Consider the following 13,108-nt stretch of genomic DNA (forward strand, 5'->3'; position numbering starts at 1 on the left):
AGTGAGAGCCATTATCCACAAATGGCAAAAACATGGAACAGTGGTGAACCTTCCCAGGAGTGGCCGGCCGACCAAAATTACCCCAAGAGCGCAGAGATGACTCATCCGAGAGGTCACAAAAGACCCCAGGACAACGTCTAAAGAACTGCAGGCCTCACTTGCCTCAATTAAGGTCAGTGTTCACGACTCCACCATAAGAAAGAGACTGGGCAAAACGGCCTGCATGGCAGATTTCCAAGACAAAACCACTGTTAAGCAAAAAGAACATTAGGGCTCGTCTCAATTTTGCTAAGAAACATCTCAATGATTGCCAAGACTTTTGGGAAAATACCTTGTGGACTGATGAGACAAAAGTTGAACTTTTTGGAAGGCAAATGTCCCGTTACATCTGGCGTAAAAGGAACACAGCATTTCAGAAAAGAACATCATACCAACAGTAAAATATGGTGGTGGTAGTGTGATGGTCTGGGGTTGTTTTGCTGCTTCAAGACCTGGAAGGCTTGCTGTGATAGATGGAACCATGAATTCTACTGTCTACCAAAAATCCTGAAGGAGAATGTCCGGCCATCTGTTCGTCAACTCAAGCTGAAGCGATCTTGGGTGCTGCAACAGGACAATGACCCAAAACACACCAGCAAATCCACCTCTGAATGGCTGAAGAAAAACAAAATGAAGACTTTGGAGTGGCCTAGTCAAAGTCCTGACCTGAATCCAATTGAGATGCTATGGCATGACCTTAAAAAGGCGGTTCATGCTAGAAAACCCTCAAATAAAGCTGAATTACAACAATTCTGCAAAGATGAGTGGGCCAAAATTCCTCCAGAGCGCTGTAAAAGACTCATTGCAAGTTATCGCAAACGCTTGATTGCAGTTATTGCTGCTAAGGGTGGCCCAACCAGTTATTAGGTTCAGGGGGCAATTACTTTTTCACACAGGGCCATGTAGGTTTGGATTTTTTTTCTCCCTAAACAATAAAAACCAATAAAAATCATTTAAAAACTGCATTTTGTGTTTACTTGTGTTATATTTGACTAATGGTTAAATGTGTTTGATGATCAGAAACATTTTGTGTGACAAACATGCAAAAGAATAAGAAATCAGGAAGGGGGCAAATAGTTTTTCACACCACTGTATACAGTACCAGATCATCTGCCTATAGTGATGTTTTTGTTCAAGTCCTTCTCTGAAAATCCCCTTTATCTCCGAAGCATTTTGAAAGTGAACAGCCAATGGCTCAAAGGCAATTGCAAATAGTTGTGGTGACGAGGGGCATCCTCGTCTAGCACCGCATTCTAATTTGAAGTAGTCTAAAATAATGTTGTTACTTCAAACTGAAGTTCCTGGAATAGTATACAGTAGTTTGATCCATGCACATATGTTTGGGCCAAACCCAAATTTTTGCAGAGTGGTGAATAGGTAGTCCCATTCAACCATATCAATTTTCTGCATCCAAAGATAATAAGATCTCTGGAGTGTTAGACTTTATGGGTGAATATATTACATTAAATAGACGTCGAAGATTGAACGCTGTGTCTCCGTTTAATAAATCCAGTTTGATCTTGTGATATTACTGAAGGGAGCACTTTCTCAGTCCTTCTAGCTAGAACTTTGGAGAGTATCTTGAAACGTTTTCTTGACCGTAATGAGGATTCTTCTATCACCAGTAGTGGAGGTCTTCTTTGGCCTACCAGCCCTTTTCCAATTACTGAGCTCAACAGTGCGTTTTTTTTTCTTAACGATATTGCATACAGTTGATTTAGGTAATCCTAATGTTTTACCGATGTCTCTTATAGTTTTTTGCTTGTTTTTCAGCCTCACAATGGCTTCTTTGATTTTCATTGCTACAACTCTTGTCCTCAATGTTGGCAACTACAGACTTCAGAGGGTAGAAGCATGCCTAGGTATTGTGGACGCTAGAGGCACTGTTGCCCCATTGAACCCACCAGACAGACGTCCAAGACACACTTTTAAAAGCGCCAAGAATAATTTCTTTAATATTCTTCAAATATAGTGCACAAAGCACCGCACACTCCACAATTCTCCAAATCAATAATAATAACAATAATAAATAATCACAATAACCAGTCCTCCACTCCCAGCAGCTCCGTTCCTCTACCACCCAACTCTGGCTCGATCTGCTGGGTTTCCCATAGTCTTTTTAAAGTCCATGACCCAGAAGTATTCCTTCTCCAGGTCAAACGCCTTCTTCAAATATCCCAGAAGTACTGCGGGTTTCCGTCCTCGTGACTCCGAAGTACTTCCGGGTTAGCGCCACCGAAATAGTCCTCGGGTTCTTGGTGAGCTCCCCCTGGCGGCACCCACGGTACCCAACAGGACTGAAGAAACGGACTCCATGTCCCGTGCTGCTCTGCGCGAATCCGGAGAACCATTTCTGTCCAGGGGAGCTGCCATCTAGCATCCCGGAGGATGTAGTGCCCTGAAAAGGCTCTTTCTTTCAGTTGAGGGACGTCCCGGCCAGACTGAAACGCCGGCCATCCATCACAGTATCTTATTTCTGCACTAATGAAGCAATGACACACACCCAAGTGATCACAAATACCTGTGTATGGTGCCCTGAAATGGGGGACCATGTAGAAAAAATGTTGCAATTTCTATATGGGGTGACCAAAATGTATGCAAATCCTCTTAAATTAAACTCAGGCTTGTGCACTTACATCACGTCTGATTTGTAATTTTAAACTGTGGAGTGGTGGGGATAAATTAAGGAAAAATGTGTCTTTGTCGCAAACATTATGGACAGCCTTCATAACAGACTATAGGCTGACAAAAATACATGAGCAGTTTTTGAAAGAAGAGCAGTGAAATGCAAAGCTCCCATGTCCAAACACAGGGTAAGTCTTACTCTCTGTTTAATTCTAGGTTACTCAGGCAGCTCTTTTTATCTCTTCACTCATCTGCTGTCATCCTATACTGTAATTCAATGCTCAAAGGACCTACTTTAGAAGGTTGGGTAATTAGAGTCCAGGTAACACAGGCCCAGGGTGGTTCAGCCCCCTTGCTGTTTGTTATTAAAGACTTTTAAAGAAACTGTACAAAGCATTACGCAAAAAGTTCAGATCAAAGGTCATGATGTGAAATTCTATAGAAGTTTCCATCACAGCCAGGCTCCTGCAGGCGTGGGTGTGTGTGTTTTAACAAAACTAAGTTGCCATGGAGAGGGTCAGTGCTTCCCCTTCACGCCCAGCGTCCGATTTCATCTGATCTTTAAGACCTATGTGGACTTTACTGCATGCACAAAAACGGCTCAAAAACAGTTCAATAGAATTCTGTCCCATCCTGCATGTTTCCATTGCTGGAAGCTCACTTTCCTGTTACACCTCATTCAGTCACACATCAGACTAGCTTGTGTCAGATTTGGCCTCCCCATCTCCATAACATTGAAGGCCACCATTGTATTTGGACTGCTCCAATGCTGCCGTGTTGTCCTGTCTCTCTTCCACTTTTTCTCATTTTATCTCTCAAGATGTTTCTTTTGGGTTCCTAATCTATGCCTACTGCCTGATTTTCCTCTCTTCTCAAGCTTTCCTGGTGTTCTGTTCATTACAGCCACTCTCATTTTTTTGCTTACTGGTTCCTTTAAGCAATCCTTCCATTGAATTCTTGACCCATAGCTTCTCCCTTTCATCCCTTCTCAAATATAGTTTTATCTGGCCATAACCTTGGACTAGATTCTTTAAATTACATTTACGTAAGTAAATAGGATTAGGAGAGTATTTACATTCAGTGTTTTTGCATGAACTTTATAAACCCAGTTATTCACAGAAACCAAGTTTCTAAAATGCCATGCAAGCCCTTATTCCGGTTAGAAAAACTGGGGTTTTGGTCTCTGAGAAATCAGATTAACTCACACAGATTTTTTGGCAACCAGCTCAGATACTTTGACATGTAAACCCTTAACCAGGTTACAGTTAAGGATTCTGCACTATGTGTGTGAGGTTGTAGCGGTTCAGTGCTGCTAAGATTTACACCGTTCGTAGGACGGTGATTTATTTATTTTTATGGTGGAGATTCCAGGGGTGCATCCAGCCTTGGCCCGACCTGCACGACCTCACAAACAGAGACAAAAACAAAGCAAACCGGTAATCTAACAGACATTAAAGAATGTAATGGAAACAAATGAAATGAATGAAAACAACAATACCACCCCTTTTCCCCTTACGGCAACTTTATATTAAATATACCAAGCACAAACAAAACACACAGTAAAGTCCATGAAAAACGGCAATGGATGAAATGTAATGATGAAGATAGATAGTCCGGAGATCCGCACGATGAATAGGAATGTAAAGATAGTCCTACCGATAGTTCCTGAAATGGGGAAAATGGCTGGACGGGTTCAGGAGCGCTCCTTTCCTTGCAGGATGGCCATGAATCCACTTACAGTCCTCATGTACACAGGCAGACAGCAGACCCCAATCATGAAATGATCCAGGACAAAACGAATAAGTACAGGTAACCGAACAGAAGGCAGGCAGACAGACAGGAACTTGAAATGCAAATTACAAAAACTCTCCTTTCTTTTGGTCACCGGCCCCCTTTTAAAAAGCCATGCTGACCTCCTTTGACCCCAACAGCCCCTGCACCCTCAGCAGAAGACCAATCGGAGCCACTGCAGGGACTGCTGGGAGTTGCAGTTTCAAATTCAAGTAGCAACACTACAAGGTAGCTTCATACACGCTTCTAGCAGCCATTGGAAGGAGAACCCACAAGACGCATTTCCTCAGGCAAATGCTTTGGCGATCACAATATTCCTTCTCCTTCTTGATCTCAATATTTTGGAAATCTCTAAATTTATGTTGATGAGCAGAACGTACAGTGCTATACTCATCAGCAAAATCTTGACAGCAGTGTTGCAGGCTAACACATAAAGACAATGTGCATTAAGTAGCCCACATACTATTTAAAGTAAAAGGTAACCTCATCCAATACTTACTTTATTGAAGTAAAACCTGTGTTATTATTGCAACAGCACCGAGTTCAAGGAAAAAAATAACACACATACCAATATATGGCAGTTTTTTTTAGGTCTGAATCACAGAGCCAAGCACAAAAGAGTTTGCTGTGTGCAAACCAGTAACAGAAACCTATAAATAAAGTGTCAGCTTCAGTATATGTTCAGGGGGAGCAGCCATGGACTGTGCAATATCTCCCCCTGGACGCTAGATGGCAACCCCCCTGGGTTGGAGTGGTGCCTCGGTTTCCCGCAGGGCTCCATGGGAATTGGAGTTGGGTGCAGCCCTGTTGGGTCCCGCAGGCGCCGCCAGGGGGTGCTGCAGCTGGGACTCCTGAGCCCTTATGGGCTGTATATTCGCCACACCTGGAAGTGCAGCCGGAACTCTGCAATCAAGCATCTGGAGCACTTCCTGGTGGGCTGTGAAAGGGGCAGCAGCCACCACTCGGGTGGTCAGAGGAGGAGGACTACGCTTGCTGGGAGGAATGGTGGTGCACATGAAGAGTGTTTGTGCTTGTGTCTTCACTTGTGGGCTTTTGGGACTGTTTTGTGCCTGGGGGTCACGGGGAAGACGTGCCCACAGGTGTAGAAAAATAAAAGTTTCTTTAGTTTTAAACGTGCCTCCGGTGTCAGCCTGTGTTGGCTCGGTGCCTGTATAGTGGCTTTGTTACACCACTTATTTACTAGATATGTATGGGATCGAGCGGCATGGGGTGCAGTGGGTAGCGCTGCTGCCTCGCAGTTAGGAGACCCGCGTTCACTTCCAGGGTCCTCCCTGCGTGGAGTTTGCATGTTCTCCCCGTGTCTGCGTGGGTTTCCTCCCACAGTCCAAAGACATGCAGGTTAGGTGGATTGGCGATTCTAAATTGTCCCTAGTGTGTGTGTGCCCTGTGGTAGGCTGGCGCCCTGCCCGGGGTTTGTTTCCTACTTTGTGCCCTGTGTTGGCTAGGATTGGCTCCAGCAGGCCCCCGTGACCCTGTAGTTGGGATATAGTGGGTCGGACAATGGATGGATGTGATCGGGAGACACAGTGGCCAGTGTTAATACCACAAACCAGCAGTGGCTTAGCCTGGGGATGTAAAAAAAAAAAAAAGCAATGAATGTTATTTACTTCAGAGCATAAGAAAGATTAAAGGTATTTCTAAAACACAAAAAAAACATCACAGGCCTCATGCTTGTTCTCAAATTCACTGTGGCCAATAATTATGTTTAACTCCTTTTTTTGTGCACTTTAACGAAATTGGAGTGTTTTGCCAAAGGAGAACTCCAAAGGGTTTTTGAGAAACTACGTTTCTGTCTTAACCGAGTCTCTCCACTTATCCCAGTTTTGTTTGTGCAAGTAAACGCACTCATTGTATCGGTCTGGAAAACATCCAATAGAGTCATGACACTGATTTTACCTTCTATGTTTGCTTTTCGTGTTATTTTCATGTTGGTCATGTTTTTAACCTTGCCGTGTGCCATGCTGTTCTAGAAGTGTCATGCGACCCCAAAAAGTGCACACACGACTCTAGGTTGGGTCAATCGCATACCAATTCTTAGAAGTTTCTGACTTAAAGGCCTAAACCTTGAGTCTGTTAGCTCACAGCAGCTCACATCACAAAGACATTGTGGGCCGACAATGAAGGAGAGGAAAAGAAAAGCCTTTGTTAATAGCAGAGAGAATAGAGAAAATAAACCTCAGTAGCTGGGCAAAGTCACAATCCTTCTGACCTAGATGAACTGACCACACTCCACCATCTGCGTGTTCTGCAATTTCATATGCAAATGATAAATGTAGCAAATATGAATAAAGTGTGACTATTAAAATGAGGCGATGTGATGTGGGCATACACTCAAGCCCAGTGCGAACTTAAAATCGCAGCCACACTCTCTCATCCTGCAGAAGAGTAAAAAAACACTTGAATATGAATGAAAAAAAAAGAACTAGGCTCAGCATGTAATGTTGGTTTAGCCAGCCATAGAGATAAAGAGCATATCATCATCATCATCACCAGAACATAAGTCTCTGGTACAAGGGGAATGTGAACAGTGTTTTTGTATGTTGTTGAGTTTTTGACTTTTCTGCTGTGCTCAAGTGGTTTAGAAAAAGGCCCAAACGCAGTCTGTCTTGATGACGACTAACAAGACAACGCTCGGGTATTAAACCATGAAGATAGAAAAGATCAGGGTGTGTTAGCTGTCTCCCTCTAAAATATTATTTAAATATCTACATACCAGTAATGGCGTACTGCACGATAACGTGCAGTGAATACACTTGACTTGAGTATTCCTAGTTCTCATCCTCTTTCTCTGTACGTTTAGCATTCATTTACTCGGAGTTTGAAGTGCTCGCTGCTTCCTGAGCAGATCTTCTTTTCTCCACTCTAGCGGCCCGTTGCTTCTCTTCTTTCGTCGGCATCTTTTCACGTTAAAACCGATTAAGTCAGTGTTTGTGTTGCAATTACTTAGTACGTTTTCTTTAATTATTCATCTTCAATCTGCCTCAAGAATGACTTAAGATATGTAGAGGTAGAGGAAGTGACGGTGAAGGTGGCAGAGATGAGAACGGGATCCATACACATGTGCCACATGGTCGCCCTGTTGGCCGTTGCCGATAGTTGATTCTACAATAAAATAAAAATAGGATTAACCTTGGAGGTCAATCATCATCATGAAACTGGATAGTAGACGTCACGTAGTATATGAGTGAGTACCAAATGTCAGGTCAATGGTTCAAATGGTTTGAGAGCTACTGGTGATTTAAAAGCCTGGACAGACAAATGAACAGCCACAGTTGCGTATTATAGAAGAAGATTTATTTGGGTAGCTGATGTTATATACTATTTAAAGTTGGAAAAAATCTAATTCTCACTTACAGGATCAGTTCAAAACCTTTTTAAACCTGGCAGGATCTAATCAATAGCATTTTAAAATAAGCTTTCATATTGGGGAAAAGGATTCTTTTCCCTCTTTTCTACTCTCTACTCTGGCTGTTAGCCTCCGTCTCTTTCTCATGGGTTGGGGTTGAATTGAATTTCATTTTGTTAAGTTTAACTTGCTTGTATGGAATGTTACTTGCTTTTAATAAATTCAATGAAAAAGAATAAAAAAATAAATATTTACATTTGCCTGATAAATAATGCAGCTCCATATTTTAGTATAGCCACCGATGCATAAGGCGAAGTCAGGCACGGGTAAAACACGTGTCAAAGAAATCTCACAGTCCAAAAGTTTGATTTAAAATATTTAGTGAAAGTTAAAGACAAATAATCCACACAAGAATAAAAGGAAAAATAGTTACACACGTAGAATAAAGGCAAAAAAAAAAAGGAAAAAAATGTATCTTCTATAAACTTAGCTTTTCTTGAGAAACTTTACTTCTTTCTATACTTAAAGGTACTTAATTTCTTCTTCTGCATGCCTTAAACATATGGTTCAACACTTAAATAAAAGTGCTATTTTACGAGTTACTTCACACTCAAAAGGCCCGTAGGCCGGTTGGCACATAGGCATGTGCCCGGGCTCGGTCACATGCGCAAACACAATCACGAGCACGAACACGGTTAAAAACCGTATGCCTCTATACCTTACACAAGGCAAGGCTAGACGCTAAATGAAGATTATTGTTTTAGTCAAAGCTGTTAGAAATGGCAGGAATATACCAATACAATTCTACTTACGGGGGTTATTGGAGCCTCTCATAGATTATGCATTTTCATCTAGTAAAATATTCATGAATCTTATAGAACTAGGAAAATGGCTCTTACATTTACACACTCTCTGCAAGCAAACATTTGTAGGCCTTCAGCTGTAATCTTGTTTTTTGTAGTTTGTCCTTAATGCTTACATTTCCCTTTCAGTCTCAGCTTTATTCCATGCACAGCACTCACGACGTCACTTTAGCAAACCCTGACTAGAGCTGCACCTCTGTTACGGTGAGGCCCCGGGGAAGACCCAGGACATGTTGGAGGGACTTTCTCTCCCGGCTGGCCTGGGAACGCCTTGGGATTCTCCCAGAAGAGCTAGAAGAAGTGGCTGGGGAGAGGGAAGTCTGGGCCTCTCTGCTCAAGCTACTGTCCCCGCGACCTGACCTTGGATAAGCGGAAGAGGATGGATGGATGGATGGATGGATGGATGAACTGTTAATAACCCTCCCATATTCTGTTTTTCTTCTTGGTATCCTCATGTGGCACTTGGTGCCACTGCCCTACTGCTGGGTTGTTTGTCTACCTATGGAAAAGTCATCTTAGATAAAGGAGAACTGGAATCATCGGGTAGAAGGGTCCTTTAATCCGATTGGCCGGCCCAGCACTGACTCAGCTGTAGAATGGCCAATAGTGGGGAGGCGGCTATGTGGCTGAGGTCTCCTGGACTCTGGCTTGTCTCAGCCTTTTTTTCTACAATATGACTGTGGTTCTACAACTGATGGACAGATATTGTTGGTTTTCATTTGTTACTTAGTTTCTACTTTGTTTTTGATGTATTTTGACAAATCTGTATCCTTATATATGATAGTTCTGTATTTAATGAGTGGTATACTGTAAACTATTCTTGCATTTTCAAGTTCTTCCAGAGTTTCTTGCCAGGCAGATTAAATGCCAATCATGGAAGAACATGGAGGAATTAATCGGGGTAGTGAAACAGCATATTTATCAAGAATTGAAAAATAACTTCATGATAATTGAGATTTGTGAGCCTAATTGTGTTGTCATTAACATAATTAGTTTTTACTTTGTTTTTGATGTATTTTGACAAATCTATACTTACATTTTGTCTTGAGAGTTGTCATGGTGCTCTGTGCCTGCAGTTGGTGAGCTGCACTGTACAAGAAAAATAGTTTGTAATATTTTATTATATCGTATTGTACTGTATTGTGTTTCTGAGGTGTCAATGATAGACTGGCCATCTAGATCTGTGAAGAGAATTACTTGAGTTCTGTTTTGTGTGATGAATTGACACTCCTTGCATATTCAACCTACCTGGAAAGGAGTCTCCCACTGAATTGCCTTTCCCAAGATTTCTTCCATTTTTTTCCTACCGGGTTTTTTTCTTGTCTTCTTAGGGAGCCAAAGCTGGAGTCATCAAATACCAGGGTCTGTTAAAGGCCATTGAGGCATTCCTTGTGTGATTTTTGGCTACACAAGAAATACATTATTGTTGTTAAACATGCAGCTGAAGTCAAGACAGTTCTTTCAGGCAGGATATTGATAGATTAAAGCAGTTATGACCAACCATTTTCAGGCTGAGGCCATCAGTGATTAGAGAAAGGTGCACTTTGTGTAAATAGGGAAATAAGTGCTATTTGGGTCTTAGATCAATATAGCTCAGATGGTAGTAAACCATACCTGGTTATAAGCAAGCTAATATATATATATATATATATATATATATATATATATATATATATACATACACACACACACAAGGGATATCCAGAAAAAAAGGTTACAACAGCTGTTAAAAATCAAAAAATGAATATATTTCAACCAAATTTACAGGGTATGTTACAAAATATGTGTTTATTTCTCAACATAATCGCCGTAAACGATGCACTTCTTCAGCCTGGGCACCAGCTTTTTTATACCCTCGTCGAATATGCTCCGCTCCACCTCCAAAAGCCACTTCTCCACTGTCTCTTTCACCTCCTCATCGTTGGAAAAACGTTTCCCACCCAAGAATTCTTTCAGTTTGGTGAAAAGGTGAAAATCTGAGGGCGCAAGGTCCGGGGAATAGGGTGGGTGGGTAACAATATTCCATCCAAAGGACACAAGCAGGTCCTGAGTCATACGAGTGGTATGGGGTCTGGCGTTGTCGTGAAGGAGGGACACACCACGAGTCAGCATCCCCCTCCTTTTGTCTTTAATCTTTTTTTTCAATTTTTTTAGGGTCTCACAATATGTTTCAGCATTGATGGTGGTCCCTTTGGCCATGAAATCCACCAACAAAACCCCTTTTCTGTCCCAAAAGACAGATGCCATAATCTTCTGCTCTGAAAACTGAACTTTGAATCTTTTTGCTGATGGGGAATGGGTATGACGCCATTGTTGGGACTGCCTTTTGGACTCGGGAGTATAGTGACATACCCAAGTTTCGTCTCCAGTCACAATAGAGTCAAGGAACGCCTCACCCTCGATTTCATAATGCTGAAGAAATTCACGTGTAGCCAAAACGCGATTTTGGCGATGTTCTGGAGTCAACATTTTTGGCACCCATCTTGCACTCTGCTTCCTGTAATCAAGTTTTTCTGAGACAATTTCACCCATGAGACTTCGTGAGATGTGTGGGAACATTTCATGAAGGGTGTCAATCATCACACGACGATCACTGCGAATTTTTTCATCAACTTGCTGCAGAAGCTCTTCTGAAACGAGAGACGGCCTCCCACTCCTTTCTTCATCATAAGTGTCAGTGCGACCTTCTTTGAACAACCTAACCCACTTGTAAACATGCTGACGTGACATTACCTCAGGTCCATAAGTTTCCACAAGCTGACGATGGATCTCGGCCGCGGATTCGCGACGCAAAGTGAGGAACTTGATGACCGAACGAATCTCGCAATGGCGGTAGGTGGAGTAAACGGCTTCAGCAGAGGTTGACGAACTCGCTTGCTGTGATGACATTTCACAACTGACTGACGCGGTCCCGGGCTTATTTTGACCATTAGGACCCCCCTACATGCAGGTATGCCAACCTTCGAAAAAAAAAAATTCCCTGCACCCTCCAGGGCACTTGTAACCTTTTTTTCTGGATATCCCTCGTATATAGATATAGATATATAGAGAATATATAAATATATTAATAAAAAATCTTGGAAGGAGGCGAGATGCAATTTTCTCAGTGAGACACTCGCACTCCCCACGAGTCGTGTCTTTGTGCCAAGAGATTTAACCACGCTCGGGGCCGGAAATAAAAGACAAAGTAGATGATAAAGTAGAATGTCGTAAAGAATTCAAAAACGTTGGTGCAGTACACATGCAGAGCTGGTTTAGAGATAATGGAAGTATGAAAATTCAAAAGTCTCAAAAAAAGGATCGTAAAGATCGCATTAGCACAAACAAATGGAAATTATTACTCAGTGAAATAACAGAACAGCAAAAGGAGATTGAATATATTGTTTGGATTTAAACTTTAAGTCGGAGACTTGTAGATGGTCTAATTCATGTTGCCATCAGGGAAAAAAAAGTAGTGTTTCTTCCCAATGAGAATTCCGCGAGAATTAAAAGATTTGTTGTTTGGTGAAAGTGAAATCCCCTGAGAGAAAACTTCAAGCCCTGTGAGACAGGAACTTATGCAAAGAGATTTGAAAAAGTCCTGCCCACATAACCACCCACAGGGTTCAATCATTTCTCATTTGTGTGAATGCTATTGTCAGACACATTTCTTGTGGAGAGAAGAAACGATATTCACTCATGAGCAGTTATACATTGCATTGTCACGATGTAATTCCAAACACGGAATCAAAATTCAATACGATATTAGCGAAAAGAGATCAAATATATGGGCATAGGTGATATGACAGAAGTATGTAGATATTGTTTGGCTTTAAGTTGGAGAATTGTAGGTCGTGTAATTCGTGTTGCCATCAAGGAAAAGTAGTGTCTCTTCCCAATGAAGAGGCCTATCCATGAGAATTCAGTTTTCTTGATTGGTGAAAGTGAAATCCATATAGTGAAATTGACAGAAATGCGAATTTGCTGGCACGATGGGTGTGTTGGCTAAAACGTTTTCACGTTGCAGTTCTGTATCATTGAGTGTAGAGTGATGGACAAAAATTAGATTTATCCATTTAAAATTAAATCTACAACACAATTAAGTGTGCAAAAAAGTGAAGGGGTAAAATACAAAGCACAACTGAATTTACCATATGGATCAGACTGTTTCCTTAGATAACAACAGAGGAGTTGGAATGTGATTTTTATAGTAAATAACATTGGGTGGAACTTACAAAAACAAAGAATTTTGCCTATACTGGAAATAGGAGATGCTGTATGAGGCGCAGAGCTAGGTCCCATTTGAAATGTAGGCATCCATAGGGAACACTGAAAACAAAATTATGGCTGCAGACCAAGGAATCCTCAGTATTTTCTGGGTACTGTGGGAAAGGGAAAGAAATGGTGAGAATGTGGAGCTGTATTACCAACTTGGCAAATTCAG

This window comes from Polypterus senegalus, chromosome 12 (genome assembly GCF_016835505.1).
Source record: "Polypterus senegalus isolate Bchr_013 chromosome 12, ASM1683550v1, whole genome shotgun sequence".
In the NCBI taxonomy this organism is placed as follows: domain Eukaryota; kingdom Metazoa; phylum Chordata; class Cladistia; order Polypteriformes; family Polypteridae; genus Polypterus; species Polypterus senegalus.